Source organism: Salmo salar, chromosome 08 (genome assembly GCF_965601325.2).
Source record: "Salmo salar chromosome 08, fSalSal1, whole genome shotgun sequence".
NCBI classification, from domain to species: Eukaryota; Metazoa; Chordata; class Actinopteri; order Salmoniformes; family Salmonidae; genus Salmo; species Salmo salar.
Window position 1 is genome coordinate 42,259,377 of NC_138298.1, and position 20,617 is coordinate 42,279,993.

At 36.1% G+C, this 20,617-nt stretch overlaps 2 long non-coding RNA genes across 9 annotated transcripts; one reads left to right on the forward strand and one right to left on the reverse strand.

Moving 5' to 3' along the window:
- Positions 1 to 9,235: 9,235 nt before the first annotated feature.
- LOC123735853 (uncharacterized) lies at positions 9,236 to 17,143 on the forward strand. Of its 8 annotated transcripts, none has more exons than XR_014393014.1 (5): positions 9,990 to 11,938; positions 12,944 to 13,100; positions 13,263 to 13,485; positions 14,168 to 16,094; positions 16,298 to 17,143. It is a non-coding gene; the product is annotated as an uncharacterized LOC123735853 (long non-coding RNA). The 8 variants fall into 8 exon arrangements; XR_014393008.1 differs by having other exon boundaries at positions 10,831 to 11,177; positions 11,807 to 11,938; positions 13,263 to 16,094; XR_014393009.1 differs by having other exon boundaries at positions 10,836 to 11,938; positions 13,263 to 15,774; positions 15,855 to 16,094.
- Positions 16,982 to 19,160, reverse strand: LOC106591772 (uncharacterized). The gene is made up of 3 exons (XR_001325485.3): positions 18,732 to 19,160; positions 18,050 to 18,168; positions 16,982 to 17,868 (listed from the first exon to the last, which is right to left on the reverse strand). It is a non-coding gene; the product is annotated as an uncharacterized LOC106591772 (long non-coding RNA).
- Between the last annotated feature and the right edge of the window lie 1,457 nt (positions 19,161 to 20,617).

Here is a 20,617-nt window from a genome sequence, read left to right on the forward strand (position 1 = left end):
AAATGAGGTAGATTGATATACAGTATGTAGAAGAACATTATCGATAACCATATCAGTTATATTGGTTATAAATGAGGTAGATTGATATACAGTATGTAGAAGAACATTATCAATAACCATATCAGTTATACTGGTGATAGATGAGGTAGATTGATATACAGTATGTAGAAGAACATTATCAATAACCATATCAGTGATACTGGTTATAAATGAGGTAGATAGATATACAATATGTAGAAGAACATTATCAATAACCATATCAGTTATACTGGTGATAAATGAGGTAGATTGATATACAATATGTAGAAGAACATTATCAATAACCATATCAGTTATACTGGTTATAAATGAGGTAGATAGATATACAGTATGTAGAAGAACAATATCAATAACCATATCAGTGATACTGGTGATAGATGAGGTAGATTGATATACAGTATGTAGAAGAACATTATCAATAACCATATCAGTGATACTGGTTATAAATGAGGTAGATAGATATACAGTATGTAGAAGAACATTATCAATAACCATATCAGAGATACTGGTGATAGATGAGGTAGATTGATATACAGTATGTAGAAGAACATTATCAATAACCATATCAGTGATACTGGTGACAGATGAGGTAGATAGATATACAGTATGTAGAAGAACATTATCAATAACCATATCAGTGATACTGGTTATAAATGAGGTAGATAGATATACAGTATGTAGAAGAACATTATCAATAACCATATCAGTTATACTGGTTATAAATGAGGTAGATTGATATACAGTATGTAGAAGAACATTATCAATAACCGTATCAGTGATACTGGTGATAGATGAGGTAGATAGATATACAGTATGTAGAAGAACATTATCAATAACCATATCAGTTATACTGGTTATAAATGAGTTACATAGATATACAGTATGTAGAAGAACATTATCAATAACCATATCAGTTATACTGGTTATAAATGAGGTAGATTGATATACAGTATGTAGAAGAACATTATCAATAACCATATCAGTTATACTGGTTATAAATGAGTTACATAGATATACAGTATGTAGAAGAACATTATCAATAACCATATCAGTTATATTGGTTATAAATGAGGTAGATTGATATACAGTATGTAGAAGAACATTATCAATAACCATATCTGTTATACTGGTGATAGATGAGGTAGATTGATATACAGTATGTAGAAGAACATTATCAATAACCATATCAGTGATACTGGTTATAAATGAGGTAGATAGATATACAATATGTAGAAGAACATTATCAATAACCATATCAGTTATACTGGTGATAAATGAGGTAGATTGATATACAATATGTAGAAGAACATTATCAATAACCATATCAGTTATACTGGTTATAAATGAGGTAGATAGATATACAGTATGTAGAAGAACAATATCAATAACCATATCAGTGATACTGGTGATAGATGAGGTAGATTGATATACAGTATGTAGAAGAACATTATCAATAACCATATCAGTGATACTGGTTATAAATGAGGTAGATAGATATACAGTATGTAGAAGAACATTATCAATAACCATATCAGAGATACTGGTGATAGATGAGGTAGATTGATATACAGTATGTAGAAGAACATTATCAATAACCATATCAGTGATACTGGTGACAGATGAGGTAGATAGATATACAGTATGTAGAAGAACATTATCAATAACCATATCAGTGATACTGGTTATAAATGAGGTAGAGAGATATACAGTATGTAGAAGAACATTATCAATAACCATATCAGTTATACTGGTTATAAATGAGGTAGATTGATATACAGTATGTAGAAGAACATTATCAATAACCGTATCAGTGATACTGGTGATAGATGAGGTAGATAGATATACAGTATGTAGAAGAACATTATCAATAACCATATCAGTTATACTGGTTATAAATGAGTTACATAGATATACAGTATGTAGAAGAACATTATCAATAACCATATCAGTTATACTGGTTATAAATGAGGTAGATTGATATACAGTATGTAGAAGAACATTATCAATAACCATATCAGTTATACTGGTTATAAATGAGGTAGATTGATATACAGTATGTAGAAGAACATTATCAATAACCATATCAGTTATACTGGTTATAAATGAGGTAGATTGATATACAGTATGTAGAAGAACATTATCAATAACCATATCAGTTATACTGGTGATAGATGAGGTAGATTGATATACAGTATGTAGAAGAACATTATCAATAACCATATCAGTGATACTGGTTATAAATGAGGTAGATAGATATACAATATGTAGAAGAACATTATCAATAACCATATCAGTTATACTGGTGATAAATGAGGTAGATTGATATACAATATGTAGAAGAACATTATCAATAACCATATCAGTTATACTGGTTATAAATGAGGTAGATAGATATACAGTATGTAGAAGAACATTATCAATAACCATATCAGTGATACTGGTGATAGATGAGGTAGATTGATATACAGTATGTAGAAGAACATTATCAATAACCATATCAGTGATACTGGTGATACATGAGGTAGATAGATATACAGTATGTAGAAGAACATTATCAATAACCATATCAGTTATACTGGTTATAAATGAGGTAGACTGATATACAGTATGTAGAAGAACATTATCAATAACCATATCAGTTATACTGGTTATAAATGAGGTAGATTGATATACATTATGTAGAAGAACAATATCAATAACCATATCAGTTATATTGGTTATAAATGAGGTAGATAGATATACAGTATGTAGAAGAACAATATCAATAACCATATCAGTTATACTGGTTATAAATGAGGTAGATAGATATACAGTATGTAGAAGAACATTATCAATAACCATATCAGTTATACTGGTTATAAATGAGGTAGATAGATATACAGTATGTAGAAGAACATTATCAATAACCATATCAGTGATACTGGTGATAGATGAGGTAGATTGATATACAGTATGTAGAAGAACATTATCAATAACCATATCAGTTATACTGGTTATAATTGAGGTAGATAGATATACAGTATGTAGAAGAACATTATCAATAACCATATCAGTTATACTGGTGATAGATGAGGTAGATTGCTATACAGTATGTAGAAGAACAATATCAATAACCATATCAGTTATACTGGTGATAAATGAGGTAGATTGATATACAATATGTAGAAGAACATTATCAATAACCATATCAGTTATACTGGTTATAAATGAGGTAGATTGATATACAGTATGTAGAAGAACATTATCAATGACCATATCAGTTATACTGGTTATAAATGAGGTAGATAGATATACAGTATGTAGAAGAACATTATCAATAACCATATCAGTTATACTGGTTATAAATGAGGTAGATTGATATACAGTATGTAGAAGAACATTATCGATAACCATATCAGTTATATTGGTTATAAATGAGGTAGATTGATATACAGTATGTAGAAGAACATTATCAATAACCATATCAGTTATACTGGTGATAGATGAGGTAGATTGATATACAGTATGTAGAAGAACATTATCAATAACCATATCAGTGATACTGGTTATAAATGAGGTAGATAGATATACAATATGTAGAAGAACATTATCAATAACCATATCAGTTATACTGGTGATAAATGAGGTAGATTGATATACAATATGTAGAAGAACATTATCAATAACCATATCAGTTATACTGGTTATAAATGAGGTAGATAGATATACAGTATGTAGAAGAACAATATCAATAACCATATCAGTGATACTGGTGATAGATGAGGTAGATTGATATACAGTATGTAGAAGAACATTATCAATAACCATATCAGTGATACTGGTTATAAATGAGGTAGATAGATATACAGTATGTAGAAGAACATTATCAATAACCATATCAGAGATACTGGTGATAGATGAGGTAGATTGATATACAGTATGTAGAAGAACATTATCAATAACCATATCAGTGATACTGGTGACAGATGAGGTAGATAGATATACAGTATGTAGAAGAACATTATCAATAACCATATCAGTGATACTGGTTATAAATGAGGTAGATAGATATACAGTATGTAGAAGAACATTATCAATAACCATATCAGTTATACTGGTTATAAATGAGGTAGATTGATATACAGTATGTAGAAGAACATTATCAATAACCGTATCAGTGATACTGGTGATAGATGAGGTAGATAGATATACAGTATGTAGAAGAACATTATCAATAACCATATCAGTTATACTGGTTATAAATGAGTTACATAGATATACAGTATGTAGAAGAACATTATCAATAACAATATCAGTTATACTGGTTATAAATGAGGTAGATTGATATACAGTATGTAGAAGAACATTATCAATAACCATATCAGTTATACTGGTTATAAATGAGTTACATAGATATACAGTATGTAGAAGAACATTATCAATAACCATATCAGTTATATTGGTTATAAATGAGGTAGATTGATATACAGTATGTAGAAGAACATTATCAATAACCATATCAGTTATACTGGTGATAGATGAGGTAGATTGATATACAGTATGTAGAAGAACATTATCAATAACCATATCAGTGATACTGGTTATAAATGAGGTAGATAGATATACAATATGTAGAAGAACATTATCAATAACCATATCAGTTATACTGGTGATAAATGAGGTAGATTGATATACAATATGTAGAAGAACATTATCAATAACCATATCAGTTATACTGGTTATAAATGAGGTAGATAGATATACAGTATGTAGAAGAACAATATCAATAACCATATCAGTGATACTGGTGATAGATGAGGTAGATTGATATACAGTATGTAGAAGAACATTATCAATAACCATATCAGTGATACTGGTTATAAATGAGGTAGATAGATATACAGTATGTAGAAGAACATTATCAATAACCATATCAGAGATACTGGTGATAGATGAGGTAGATTGATATACAGTATGTAGAAGAACATTATCAATAACCATATCAGTGATACTGGTGACAGATGAGGTAGATTGATATGCAGTATGTAGAAGAACATTATCAATAACCATATCAGTGATACTGGTTATAAATGAGGTAGATAGATATACAGTATGTAGAAGAACATTATCAATAACCATATCAGTTATACTGGTTATAAATGAGGTAGATTGATATACAGTATGTAGAAGAACATTATCAATAACCGTATCAGTGATACTGGTGATAGATGAGGTAGATAGATATACAGTATGTAGAAGAACATTATCAATAACCATATCAGTTATACTGGTTATAAATGAGTTACATAGATATACAGTATGTAGAAGAACATTATCAATAACCATATCAGTTATACTGGTTATAAATGAGGTAGATTGATATACAGTATGTAGAAGAACATTATCAATAACCATATCAGTTATACTGGTTATAAATGAGGTAGATTGATATACAGTATGTAGAAGAACATTATCAATAACCATATCAGTTATACTGGTTATAAATGAGGTAGATTGATATACAGTATGTAGAAGAACATTATCAATAACCATATCAGTTATACTGGTGATAGATGAGGTAGATTGATATACAGTATGTAGAAGAACATTATCAATAACCATATCAGTGATACTGGTTATAAATGAGGTAGATAGATATACAATATGTAGAAGAACATTATCAATAACCATATCAGTTATACTGGTGATAAATGAGGTAGATTGATATACAATATGTAGAAGAACATTATCAATAACCATATCAGTTATACTGGTTATAAATGAGGTAGATAGATATACAGTATGTAGAAGAACATTATCAATAACCATATCAGTGATACTGGTGATAGATGAGGTAGATTGATATACAGTATGTAGAAGAACATTATCAATAACCATATCAGTGATACTGGTGATACATGAGGTAGATAGATATACAGTATGTAGAAGAACATTATCAATAACCATATCAGTTATACTGGTTATAAATGAGGTAGACTGATATACAGTATGTAGAAGAACATTATCAATAACCATATCAGTTATACTGGTTATAAATGAGGTAGATTGATATACATTATGTAGAAGAACAATATCAATAACCATATCAGTTATATTGGTTATAAATGAGGTAGATAGATATACAGTATGTAGAAGAACAATATCAATAACCATATCAGTTATACTGGTTATAAATGAGGTAGATAGATATACAGTATGTAGAAGAACATTATCAATAACCATATCAGTTATACTGGTTATAAATGAGGTAGATAGATATACAGTATGTAGAAGAACATTATCAATAACCATATCAGTGATACTGGTGATAGATGAGGTAGATTGATATACAGTATGTAGAAGAACATTATCAATAACCATATCAGTTATACTGGTTATAATTGAGGTAGATAGATATACAGTATGTAGAAGAACATTATCAATAACCATATCAGTTATACTGGTGATAGATGAGGTAGATTGCTATACAGTATGTAGAAGAACAATATCAATAACCATATCAGTTATACTGGTGATAAATGAGGTAGATTGATATACAATATGTAGAAGAACATTATCAATAACCATATCAGTTATACTGGTTATAAATGAGGTAGATAGATATACAGGATGTAGAAGAACATTATCAATAACCATATCAGTGATACTGGTGATAGATGAGGTAGATTGATATACAGTATGTAGAAGAACATTATCAATAACCATATCAGTGATACTGGTTATAAATGAGGTAGATAGATATACAGTATGTAGAAGAACATTATCAATAACCATATCAGTTATACTGGTTATAAATGAGGTAGACTGATATACAGTATGTAGAAGAACATTATCAATAACCATATCAGTTATACTGGTTATAAATGAGGTAGATTGATATACATTATGTAGAAGAACAATATCAATAACCATATCAGTTATATTGGTTATAAATGAGGTAGATAGATATACAGTATGTAGAAGAACAATATCAATAACCATATCAGTTATACTGGTTATAAATGAGGTAGATAGATATACAGTATGTAGAAGAACATTATCAATAACCATATCAGTTATACTGGTTATAAATGAGGTAGATAGATATACAGTATGTAGAAGAACATTATCAATAACCATATCAGTGATACTGGTGATAGATGAGGTAGATTGATATACAGTATGTAGAAGAACATTATCAATAACCATATCAGTTATACTGGTTATAATTGAGGTAGATAGATATACAGTATGTAGAAGAACATTATCAATAACCATATCAGTTATACTGGTGATAGATGAGGTAGATTGCTATACAGTATGTAGAAGAACAATATCAATAACCATATCAGTTATACTGGTGATAAATGAGGTAGATTGATATACAATATGTAGAAGAACATTATCAATAACCATATCAGTTATACTGGTTATAAATGAGGTAGATAGATATACAGGATGTAGAAGAACATTATCAATAACCATATCAGTGATACTGGTGATAGATGAGGTAGATTGATATACAGTATGTAGAAGAACATTATCAATAACCATATCAGTGATACTGGTTATAAATGAGGTAGATAGATATACAGTATGTAGAAGAACATTATCAATAACCATATCAGTTACACTGGTGATAGATGAGGTAGATTGATATACAGTATGTAGAAGAACAATATCAATAACCATATCAGTTATATTGGTTATAAATGAGGTAGATAGATATACAGTATGTAGAAGAACAATATCAATAACCATATCAGTTATACTGGTTATAAATGAGGTAGATAGATATACAGTATTTTAGAAGAACATTATCAATAAGCATATCAGTTATACTGGTTATAAATGAGGTAGATATATATACAGTATGTAAAAGAACATTATCAATAACCATATCAGTTATGCTGGTGATAGATGAGGTAGATTGATATACAGTATGTAGAAGAACAATATCAATAACCATATCAGTTATATTGGTTATAAATGAGGTAGATAGATATACAGTATGTAGAAGAACATCAATAACCAGACAGAGGCTCTCTGGATGTTTACTTTTTGCCAAAAACAAGAAAATAAAAATAAACCGTTAGTTTTATTAGAACATTGTAAAAACATTTTTTAAATTAATGATGATAGGTTAATATTTTAATATTGCATTTTTTTAACCAAACGTTCTAATATTTGTTTAGCGCCCCTGTCAGTTACAGGCCCTTAGAATTGTCCTATGTTTTTCCCCCATATGGCACCCCTGGGCCTATATGATATTTGGTGAGTATAGGCTTTATTCTGCAATAACAGGAAATGTATGCCTACTTCTAATTATTATAGAATGTAAAGAAACATCGTTTTTTGCTCGCCTTACTAACAGCCAATGATTGCATCCTGTTATTACATTAAGCCAGGTCTACCTGTTCTTTAGTTCTGAATAAGAGTCTCGTCATATATTCCCCATCTGCACCAGGCTACTACTAGTCTACTTTTGTCTTCTTACAATGCAAGACTTCAACCACTAGAAACTGGAAGGACGCCTGGTCTAAAGTTAGCGGGAGGATTAGCAAATTCTCATGTCAAGTTCACTTTTTATAAATGACAACATTTGCGTGAAAACTGGCACATGCATGTTTTGTGGCATATTTTGTGTGTAGACAACGTTTACAAATGTGGCCCTGGTATTTTACATAGAGCAAAATACTTGAAATAGCTTATCTATTTACTACTGTGAAGTGGGTTCAATTAAACGAGAGATGGGACGAATGGTAACCTCGTTGTAGGCCTATATGCTACCTCGTGAGAATGAAAACATCACGGAAAAGGTGAGGAATTTATTATGCAATGATCATGGAAACGAAATAAATAAAAGTCTGGGAAATAGATGGCTATTTATAATTATTTTAAAATGCAAAGATAAACTAAATGGATGTTCTCTCTTCTCACTAACAGCAAATGATTACATCTTGTTATTGACCTTGTTATTGTTATGAATAAGCGTGTCCATCATATCCCACATTTACACCAAATACTAATCTACTTGCCTTCTTGAAATGCAATACTTCAACCACTAGAAACTGTGCATACACATGGTCTAAAGTTAGCGGGAAGGAGAGTGTGTGTGTGTGCATCTATGTGTCTGTCTGCGAGTGTGTTTTGTGTTTGTGTGTCTTCACATAAACCTATACCTGTTGAACCCGCCCACTGTGTTGAAACAAGGAAGTACATTTATAAGGAAGTAGAGGCAGAACTGGACACTGTCGGTCGAAGAAAAATGTTTCTGAGGTTTGTAGCGTTCTTTTACCATTTTATGTAGAAAAGTGTTTTGGAGAAGTTAGGCCATCGCAGAGGGAGGTGATTTAGGGGGTAAGACATCCACAGAATTGTTAAGTTATTACAATACTGATTTCAACTTTCAATAATGATCATTTTAGGCTTCCTTACATTGATGCTGATTCATATTGATCAGCCTAGTCAATATTTATCAATGTTATATTATAGGCTACAGGGCTATGAGGTAGGGTATGGGGTTATATTATAGTCTACAGGGCTATGAGGTAGGGTATGGGGTTACATTATAGGCTACAGGGTTATGAGGTAGGGTATGGGGTTATATTATAGGCTACAGGGTTATGAGGTAGGGTATGGGGTTATATTATACTCTACAGGGCTATGAGGTAGGGTATGGGGTTATATTATAGGCTACAGGGTTATGAGGTAGGGTATGGGGTTATATTATAGTCTACAGGGTTATGAGGTAGGGTATGGGGTTATATTATAGCCTACAGGGCTATGAGGTAGGGTATGGGGTTACATTATAGTCTACAGGGTAATGAGGTAGGGTATGGGGTTATATTATAGTCTACAGGGCTATGAGGTAGGGTATGGGGTTATATTATAGTCTACAGGGTTATGAGGTAGGGTATGGGGTTATATTATAGTCTACAGGGCTATGAGGTAGGGTATGGGGTTATATTATAGTCTACAGGGCTGTGAGGTAGGGTATGGGGTTATATTATAGTCTACAGGGTTATATTATAGTCTACAGGGTTATGAGGTAGCGTATGGGCGATTGACTCCACATGATCGTGATTATTGTCTTTGCGCTCTTTCACTTCCCTGAGAAAAACGTGTATCACGTCAACTAGTTTCTTTGAAAAAAAATCCTTCTTGTCAATTCGGCCAAGTAAAAGTGACGTGCAGCAATGGGTATTGAAACTAAATGAAGGAATAATGTGAAACGTTTATGCCGCGTTCATAACAACAGGGAACTCGGAAAAATACGATGTCAACGCTCGAGAAAGAGGGCAGTTCAAATCGATTTTTCTCAGTCGGATTTGGTTTTTTCCGAGTTCCCTGTTTGATGTGAATGCGACATTAGGTTGAGAAACTCAGAAAGGTGGTGATCTGCTTAGCTCACTAGTTACCACAGCCACAAAGTCAGAAGGTCCGCCTACCCGACCAATCAGATGAGGGGGTGTGATGACGCGTAATCTTACCCGACCAATCATATGGTTGCGGGAAACGCTGCGTTCTCCAAATGGTAAATCTCGAGTTCAAGTTCTGAGGACCAAATAACGAAATACATTCAGGAACAAGAATTGGCAACGTCACTAAAATTCATAACATTAGGAAAATACAAAAGTTTTTGCCAAAAAAGTAAGTTGTTTTTCTTTTTGTGGATAACTAGTATTAAATGATTAGATCACCTGTTGTTTTTTACGCACTACAAAGCCTTGACCAGAATAACGCGCTCTCCCCACTATTTATTGTTTCTGCAGTCAGGATTCACCCTCTTTAGAGAATTATTGTGTCACTTATCTGCAGGTCTTTAATATGCTAATTTTACCAGCCAATTTCCCTAGCTCCTCCTTTCATTAAATTGGTGTACAGTCAGATTGATGCAACAACACCACAATTGAAGATGGCGAAAAGGAACTCCCTTATCCGCTGCAAACAGGCCCTAAATGGCTGTACTCGGCTTCTGCTCTCCGATAATCCTGGACTTGATGCCCTTCAGTCCACGAAATACTATTATTACTTAATCATAAAGTTGATCTGCTAGCTAACACAGAGGACGGGTCTGTGTATGGCTATGCAGCTATGTTGGAGGCTCAGACACTGAGAGCAGTGCAAGTAACTTAGGCCTATGTGTTGCTAATATTGTAAGTCTGATTAGGCCAAGGGTGTATTTTATATTTAGCTAGTATATGTAGAATATATATATTTTGTTGTAATGAATGCTGGTATTTAAATGGCTGGATTGCTAAATTAGTTAGTAGTTCGCTTGATAACGTTCCTTAGCCGCACACCCCGGCCATAGCCGCAGTGAACGGCGCCGTCTTGTTATATTTTTACAGCCCTGCTAGTTACATAAAGGTGATTTATTATCGACGAGTACTGACGTCAAACATGTTTTTGTATTTATTGGCAAAACAACAACTGAAGGTTTAAAACTTCAGGCAGGCTGGCTGGCTAGCTAGCTATAATTTCAATGCTACCTAGCCTTAGCCGCACTACCTCGCGATTAGCTTAAAAACATTTACAAAGCTCACAAAGCTTCTTTGACCTAGGACAATCCTGTAAAAACTTTTGCTAATATCTACAACATATCAGCTTTCCAACAGATACTACTTTTGAAACCCTTTGGAAAAATGAATATTTCATCTAAACCTAGAAATTAACAACTTCAGACCTAAACCAGGAACGTTAACGTTAAGTACTATGGCACTGTTGGTACAGGAATCTCAGTCCCATCCATGGTCTCTATTTTTACCAAACTGTCGTCTTGCAGAATGGAAACCATACAGAGGAGCCTTGACTGGGCTAGGGAGGCTGATAAATGTTGCTTCAGCAGACGATCTAATTGATCAAGTATCTCAGTTCATTCAGGAGATGCGTACCTCTGGCTGGCATGCACAACAAGGTAAGCAGCATTGTAGTAGGTGTGGTTGTATGTCTGGCTGGCATGCACAACAAGGTAAGCAGCATTGTAGTAGGTGTGGTTGTATGTCTGGCTGGCATGCACAACAAGGTAAGCAGCATTGTAGTGGGTGTGGTTGTATGTCTGGCTGGCATGCACAACAAGGTAAGCAGCATTGTAGTAGGTGTGGTTGTATGTCTGGCTGGCATGCACGACAAGGTAAGCAGCATTGTAGTAGGTGTGGTTGTATGTCTGGCTGGCATGCACGACAAGGTAAGCAGCATTGTAGTGGGTGTGGTTGTTCGTCTGGCTGGCATGCACGACAAGGCAAGCAGCATTGTAGTGGGTGTGGTTGTTCGTCTGGCTGGCATGCACGACAAGGCAAGCAGCATTGTAGTGGGTGTGGTTGTTCGTCTGGCTGGCATGCACGACAAGGTAAGCAGCATTGTAGTGGGTGTGGTTGTTCGTCTGGCTGGCATGCACGACAAGGTAAGCAGCATTGTAGTGGGTGTGGTTGCTCGTCAGGCTGGCATGCACGACAAGGTAAGCAGCATTGTAGTGGGTGTGGTTGTTCGTCTGGCTGGCATGCACGACAAGGCAAGCAGCATTGTAGTGGGTGTGGTTGTTCGTCTGGCTGGCATGCACAACAAGGTAAGCAGCATTGTAGTGGGTGTGGTTGTTCGTCTGGCTGGCATGCACAACAAGGTAAGCAGCATTGTAGTGGGTGTGGTTGTTCGTCTGGCTGGCATGCACGACAAGGTAAGCAGCATTGTAGTGGGTGTGGTTGGGTTTACTGTTGTTTTTTTTTCACTCTTCGTTCTCCTGCTGCCCAATGTATTCGTTCTTGGTCAACATTTCTATTTATGTCTTTAAAATCCAATATTATAAAAACATTACTTGGATGCAATTTGTGACAGTTACTATAATTTAAAAGTTGTTTTGGAATGAGGGGGGTGGGCTGTGTCACAATACATTAAGTAGCCTAAACACAGTGTATTATTGTTACAGCCAGTTCCAGTTTCCGGGCTCGTCGGACTTGGAGAGGAGCTAGAGGTGCACCTTGTTATGCCATCACTCAAGAGCAACTGAGGTTTCTGATGTCCTGTGCTTTCAGTGTGGCAGATATTCTACATGTGTCCCGATCGACAGTCAAACGTCATCTAAGGTCAGTTGTTCTTGGGAGTAATGCTATAAACTACAGACTTTAGATGCATGGTTTCCAGTTTCTTACCAATCAAACAATTTAGAATGACAACAATCAAGACAGGACTTTAAAATGATTACAATGATATACATCACCTCATCCATTGTTACTTTTTTCCCCCAGACACTTCAACCTGTCACATGCACCGTTATATTCTGACATGTCAGACTTGGCTCTGGATGAAAAGATGAAGGACTTGGTGGCTGGGAACGACAAACGTGGACCGGAGGCTGTTCGATCACAATTAAGGGCTCTGGGTGCAGAGACGCAGAGTGAGGGACAGCATGCTTCGTGTTAACCCGAGGACGGCTGCCCTCAGAGCCATGTGGCAGAGGCTGCATAGAAGGTCATACCATGTTGCTGGACCAAACTTGTTATGGCACCTTGATGGAAACCACAAACTGATTTGGTAGATGTATCTTTGTGATAGACACAATTATCTATATCACTGGTGAGAAGTTGTACATTGTGACATCTCAAATTGTTCATCAACAACTAACAGTTCAGTAAGCAATGGCCCCTGATACCATATGTCACTCATGTGGATAATAATTGTTTTATTGTGTTTCTGCTACTTCTGTGATTGATGGAATATCTGCATCATGAAATGAACAAACATGCTTATATTGAGGACATACGGAGGCAATAACAGTTGGAGCAAAGTATTTGTGCCTAAGTGTGAACAACAGGAGAGTCTGTCCTCTTGACTCATCAAGATAAATGTGGTTATTTTTCCAATTGAAGTAGATATTGTAATCACACATCTTCCGCTGCAGGAAACGGTCTAGAACAAACCCTTGTTGTAGCCTTTAGAGGGCTAACGAAAGTACTTATAGTTGTGATCCACGGTAGACTGTTCATTAACATTGTTCCACATTTTGGATGTTAATTTAATATTTGGTCTGCTGCTTTGTTATATACTGCAGGGACCTGATGCAGCATCTAAGTGGTAAAGGAGGATGGTGATGTTTGTATATTTCACGTGTCTTCAGCTTTTGTATCAACCAGTGCTGTATTTTCTGATTTAGGTGGAGGATAGTCATACATGGTGGCATTGATGGGTACAGCCGTCTCGTTGTTTCTCCGTGCTTCCAGGAACAGTCACAGCAGTACTGTAATGGATTGCTTCATGAATGCTGTCTCCAGATATGGCGTTCCCTCCAGAGTTAGGACGGACCATGGAGGAGAAAACAGCACTGTCTGCTTGTTGAATGTAATACATATTGAAAATATTAATTAAAAAATAGAGCTACATGCATCCTTAAAATGTATTCTGGACCTACACATTGATTACATTCTATAGTGAGTGATGCATGCGGCTACATTTTCTTTCTGTAAATCATTTTCAGAACGCAATCACATTATGTTTGACAGCTTTATTGCTTTCTCCATGTTTTTGAAATGTATAATCCTTTAAATGACCTTTTACTGACTACTTCTACAAATGAGGCTACACTTGTGGCAGCACCTATTCCTGTGCCCCCCCCATCTTCTGCACCACTTCTTGTGGCCCCCCCTCCGCCTATACCACTTCTTGTGACCCCCCTCCGCTTATACCACTTCTTGTGGCCTTCCCTCCACCATTCCCTGAGGCTTATCGTCCACCTTCACCACACTCTTCTGTTGATGTTGGTGATGACAATGATTAAGTCGTCAATGTAAATATTTCAATGTCTTGTTATTACAGATGAATTGTGGGAAGTATCTGAGCTTTGTTATTCTGAATGTCTCTTTTAGTTTTGACCTCCAAACACTGCTGAAGTTAATGAGATGCCAACCAAATTAGTGATGAGGGACAACATTTATGATTGTGCAATGAGAGGCTTTAAGAGAGCCCGCTTTAATCCGGAGGCAAAAATAGACATGGTTTTTAGGGATGCTGACGGAAAAGGGGCAGCTGATGAGGGTGGTCCCTCAAGAGAATTTCTCCGGCTGCTAATGAGTGCCATCCATTCCTCTGCAATATTTGAGGGACCTGATTGGCAAAAATGCCTTTCTTGCAACTCTCAAGGTGAGTAACACTTTTACACCAACAAAGACACATTTATTTATGGCAATATAAATGACTTGAGTAAGAAATTTTATTTTTGAATGTAATGGGTCCTTTATTTACGGTTTGTCTTCTGTGTGACAGCACTCTATGATGGCGTATACTAGCAGGTGGGCCGTATGATTACTGTCTGGTACATGGGGTGTAGAGCCACATTTTTTTTCAGAGAGGCTATACAGGCAAGTGTCTGGCCTACAACCTCCTGTGCCAGAAATGAAAGAAATTGTGGAATATGACTTCAGGGAGAAGGTAAGTAACTGTATACTGTGATGGATGTTACATTACTGTTAATTTGCACAAAGTTGTGCTGTAGTTCATGAATACTTTTCCATATGGATTTGGTTTCCTTTTGTTGGCAGTCAATCTTTTTTAAGGGTAGTGATAATCAGTTTTTGTTTTGATAATTTGCCCCAAAACACATTTCAATAAACAATCTAAGATTCAGTTAGCACAAACTGTTGACAAGGCACAGGAAGCGGTCATGTTGGGTCCAGTGGGATACATTCGTACATTGGAGAGGGATGCCCTGGTGGAGTCAGCCACAAAGTTCTACTTAGAAAGCAGGATACAGGATGCTCTTGAACAGTGAGTTTCCATATATCTAAGGAATCTCAAGTTTAGTTAAATTCTTCAGGGCAAATTCATTGACTTGTTTTACTTTATAGATTCAAAGAGGGTCTGGAGTGTCTAGGTCTCCTGCCTTACATGAATAGACACTCAAGCCTCTCCAGAGAGGTTTTCATCTACGCTGAGAAACCTGTTTTGGCCAAAGACAGCTTCTCCCTTCAAAGCAGAGCGCTCCCCACCTGGTACCAATCAAAGAGCAATAGAGAGAAGAGTCATATGTTTCTGGAGGGACTGACTTCTGGAGGTGGAAAGTTCGATGCAAAACCATGATCATTGAGGTAACACGGCCCACATCAGTAAAACATCACCTAATCACTCTCACAACTGTGGGACAGCATTTTGTAGCCTTATTCTTCCATGGGCCCCCATAAGAATGTAATAAGAAAAATTAAATCCCAAACTACTTTCACTTAAGTGTATTGTGTTCTCCAACAAGTGTTACTTATGGACTTTAATGTCCCCCCCCCTTTCCTTTTTTCAGGGAGGAGCACATACCCTTTAACCATGGAGAAGGTTTTCATTTTCACTTCGGGGGCTTCAGCATTCCTAGGCTGGGATTGCCAGTGGAGCCAGTTACAGTTCTCTGCAACCGCACGGCAAGCGGTACCGGAGCGCCAAGTCTAGGTCCAAGAGGCTTCTAAACAGATTCTACCCCACAAGCCATAAGACTATTGAACATCTAATCAAATGGCTACCCAGACTATTTGCTGCTACTCTATCTATGCATAGTCACTTTAATATCTCTACCTACATGTATTTATTAACTCGACTAACCAGTGCCCCTGCACATTCTCTGTACCGGTATCCCCTCTATATAGTCTCGCTATTGTTATTTTACTGATGCTCTTTAATTATTTACTTTTTTTGTAACTGCATTGTTGGTTAAGGGCTTGTAAGTAAGCATTTCACTGTAAGGTCTACCTGTTGTATTTGGCGCATGTGACAAATACAATTTGATTTGATTTAAATAATTAATTTAAGGGGAATTATCCAAAATGTTTATTGCATGACTACCTAGTGAGTTCAGAATACTGCAGCCAATGTTAATTGATGTGTCCCAAAATAATTGATATTACGAAAGTTTCTGACAGGATTGTCCATCAGCAAAAAAAAGTTGTGTAATGAAAGTTTTCAAAAACATTACAACCAACCAGAATCAATTGGACACAGTAATACATAATGCAGCTTTAATATTTAAATACATGTATGATTTCTTAGTGGGTGAACTGAGCATTATGCATAGTAGTTAAGTCATGTATGTCAAGGGACTATGTTACAATATGTGCAATGTTACCATAAATAAATCTTACAGTAATTATGGACATTTCATTTGCATGTGTTATGGCAATAAGACACTGTAGTTGGTACATAGGTCGTGGTGCAGCAAGTTTTGAGGGTAGTGGAGAAGCACTGGTGGGACTTTGAGTGAAGTAACTGAGGGCAGAAAAGGATATCAGGGTGCCCAGGAACTTGAAGCTGCTGATCATCTCCATGTTAATGTACAGTAGATGGGAGAATGGTCAAGTATCACCATTGACTTTGTTTTGTTTACGCTGAGACTGTTGTCCTATCACCATTATGTCAGACCCCACAGCTCCTCCATGTACTCATGTGTACCATGGTAGTGTCGGGTCCATTCTGGGGATACACATTCTTATAATGTAAAAAATCGAATTTGTTATTACAGGATTTACACCCAGAGCCTGCTAACCAGTTTGTGGGTAAGGATGGCGTTGAAAGCAGAGCTATAAAAGAAAATGCACTCTGACGTATTTAAAAATGTATAATTGACATTTGTTGGGACAATAGGCAAAGTGGAGTAGTACATAGTGTAGCACAATCTGTTGTTCCAGTTTTTTTTAATCGATATCGACTGGGCTGCAGTGGAGACGGTAAGAAGCTTCGATGTCATGGGGACCTAATTTCTAACGTCCTTTCCTGGTTCACCCACAGACACTGCAGTCACATGCCAACCAGCGGCTCTCCGTCCTACTGTGGCTGAAGACGTTCTGCCTGACGTCAAACATTAACAAGAGTGTCGGATTGAAGTGTCTGGAAGAAATGTAAACAGAACCATAAGAGCAGATTACTTTTTTGTCATCTTTACTGGCACAGTTTTAAAATGTCTAATTGTAGTCGTTGACTCCAAGAACCATAGATTGTAGTTCATAACATTAACACAACTGACAAACGTTGCTTGACTGTAAATTTGATTGGGCTTAATGTTGCATACCTTGTCGTGTTGTGCATGCCGACCAGGTGAGAATCACCTAAATTAATTGATACTTGATGAATCAAGTCTTCTCTGCTGCTTTATCTTGCCCACTCCAAGCTCCTCTTCATGGTTCCCTTCTGCAAGACACAATTGTGTGAAAATAAAGCGGAAGGAAAGGGAACCCTATTCCTTTGAAGCAGTACTGGGTATATGCCTGAAGTTATTTTACCCTAATAAGCTTTGATGGAATATATTCAAAAAGTGAACGTGCACATTAAAGTCTACTCTGTTTGAAAGCTGACATGTAACGTTAGATGTTAGCAAAGGTTTTACAAGGTTGTCACTAGCCAAATTTGCTTTATGTGAGCTCTTCTGTCTTCATGCTAATCACGAGCTAGCGCGGCTAACGCTAGCATTGAAACGAAAGCCAGTCAGGCTGAAGAAGTTGCCTACCTTAAGTTGTTTTGCTTAAATACAAGATTTTGGGCTAAAAACATAACTCAAAACTTTTCCTGCTTCAGTACTAGCCGGTAAGTCACATTTAGGTAGCTTGTCTTCCTTTAGTCAATGATAAAGCAAAATAAAGACAATAGTCCAAAAATCGAGAACTACCAGGATTTTGAGCATCTCAGTTGTCTAATCTATGTATGCCTGGCCCTGCATGCAAGCAACAATATTGCTAGTATGTAAGTTAATTTACCTTGATAGTATCAACACAGTCCAATGTGTTTCCGTGGCTGTTATAGTTTACATGTTTTTTCAGCAGGGCTTTTAATAAAACACAAGACGGTGCCGTTCACTGCGGCTAGCAGTATGACCGGGCAAAGTTTGAGGCTAACTATATGATATAATATGGCCAGGGTTCGAGGCTACCGACGTTAGCTAAATTAGCTAGCAAAATATCTGACTTAGCTTATGCTAAGCACTGCTGATCCTGGTGCTAGATTAATGTTAGCTGAATTTTATAGCCAGTGATAAGAAACAGATCCTTCCACTGTAAACTAGCTGATAAACTTTACGATTCAGTAACAACAAATTTCAAAGACAAAACCGTTCCCTTGTAAAGGTTCAAACTCTGCTTGCAGTGGAAAAGGAAGTTCCTTCAATCTGTGAAATCTGGTTGAAAGGAGGAGCTAGGGAAATTGGCTAGTAAAATTAGCATATTAAAGAACGTGTTAAGTTAGCGTGTGTAGGTGTATATTTAGCAGCTGTAGGCGTTAACTTGATGTGTGCAGGACCGCTTGCAGCCGTTTATTTAGCACATGTTGAATCGCCTGCAAGCACATTTGCACACGCTTATTTGACGTGTGTAGGCGTTAATTTAGTGCGTGAAGACATTAATTTAACTCGTGCACCTATTTACTTTACACACGTAGCATTAAAAAGATCGCGTTTTGACCAGGTGCTTTAAGACCCAAACGGCGTTCCATATCCACCCTATGGATTTTGTCAACAGGCACTTTTCAGCGGGAGCTTGCCGATCGGCCAGTGGCATCTCACATCCCTCGATGTTTTGGATGCAATCATCAGCAACACGTGTAACATACCATTTCCACCATCGCGCAACAGGTTAGAAGGGTTTTCTGACCGAGGTAAAGACAGATTCAGGTTGGATATTCGACCGATATTCACCTGTAGTTTTCCTTACGTCCACCAACAGCAGTTAGGGACCATCAACATAGTGACAAATCAAATTTGTCAAATTTCAATAGCTTTAGCCATTACTCCTAAAACTTTCAAAACTGGTTCTAGCTAACCCGATGGCATGGACACACATTGCACAAACTTTTTGTGGGGTTGGTCTAAATCTCACATGTCCGGGTTTGGCAGGGGGTAGCTGTCATTGTAAATAAGAAATTTGTTCTTAACTGACTTGCCTGGTTAAAAAAAAAATAATAATTCAATCTAGGAAAATAATTGTAAGGTTTAGTATATTCCACATGGGCTTTAAAGGCATGGTTTTGACCATATATGGTTAGTTAGGGGCGTTTCTAAACGCTAAATAGCCAAGGTAATACACAAGAACTGAGGCTGAGAACAATTGGTATTTATCAATGGAGATCTCCTAAGTTTGCGTCATTGGATTGTTTGATAAATCACACTTTCTAGGCATTCCAACATTAAATATTGCGTTTATAAGTAGTATTTTTGAATAGTTTCTACACAATATTTATACATTGATAAATGTGCATTCACAAAAATATTGTAAATCCAGGGCACCGGTTATAACTTCAGGTGAAATACGCCCGTTATTCACCCTTTATGGTGACAATAACGCCCTTATTTGCTGTATACTTTGGACGTATTGAAATTAGGCCAAGACAGTATATCTAAAGGAAATATCGATGGTGAACTTGATTAAATGTCTTTGGTGTCACGGGCGTCGTAAGGAGTAGACCAAAACGCAGCGGGAATATGTATACTCATCTTTTTTATTTGAAGAAGGAAAACAAAATCAACACGTATACAAAAACAATAAACGACACTAAACAGTCCCGTCAGGTGCACAAACACAAAACAGGAGACAACTACCCACAAATCCCATTACAAAAACACCCCTATACATAGGACCTTCAATCAGAGGCA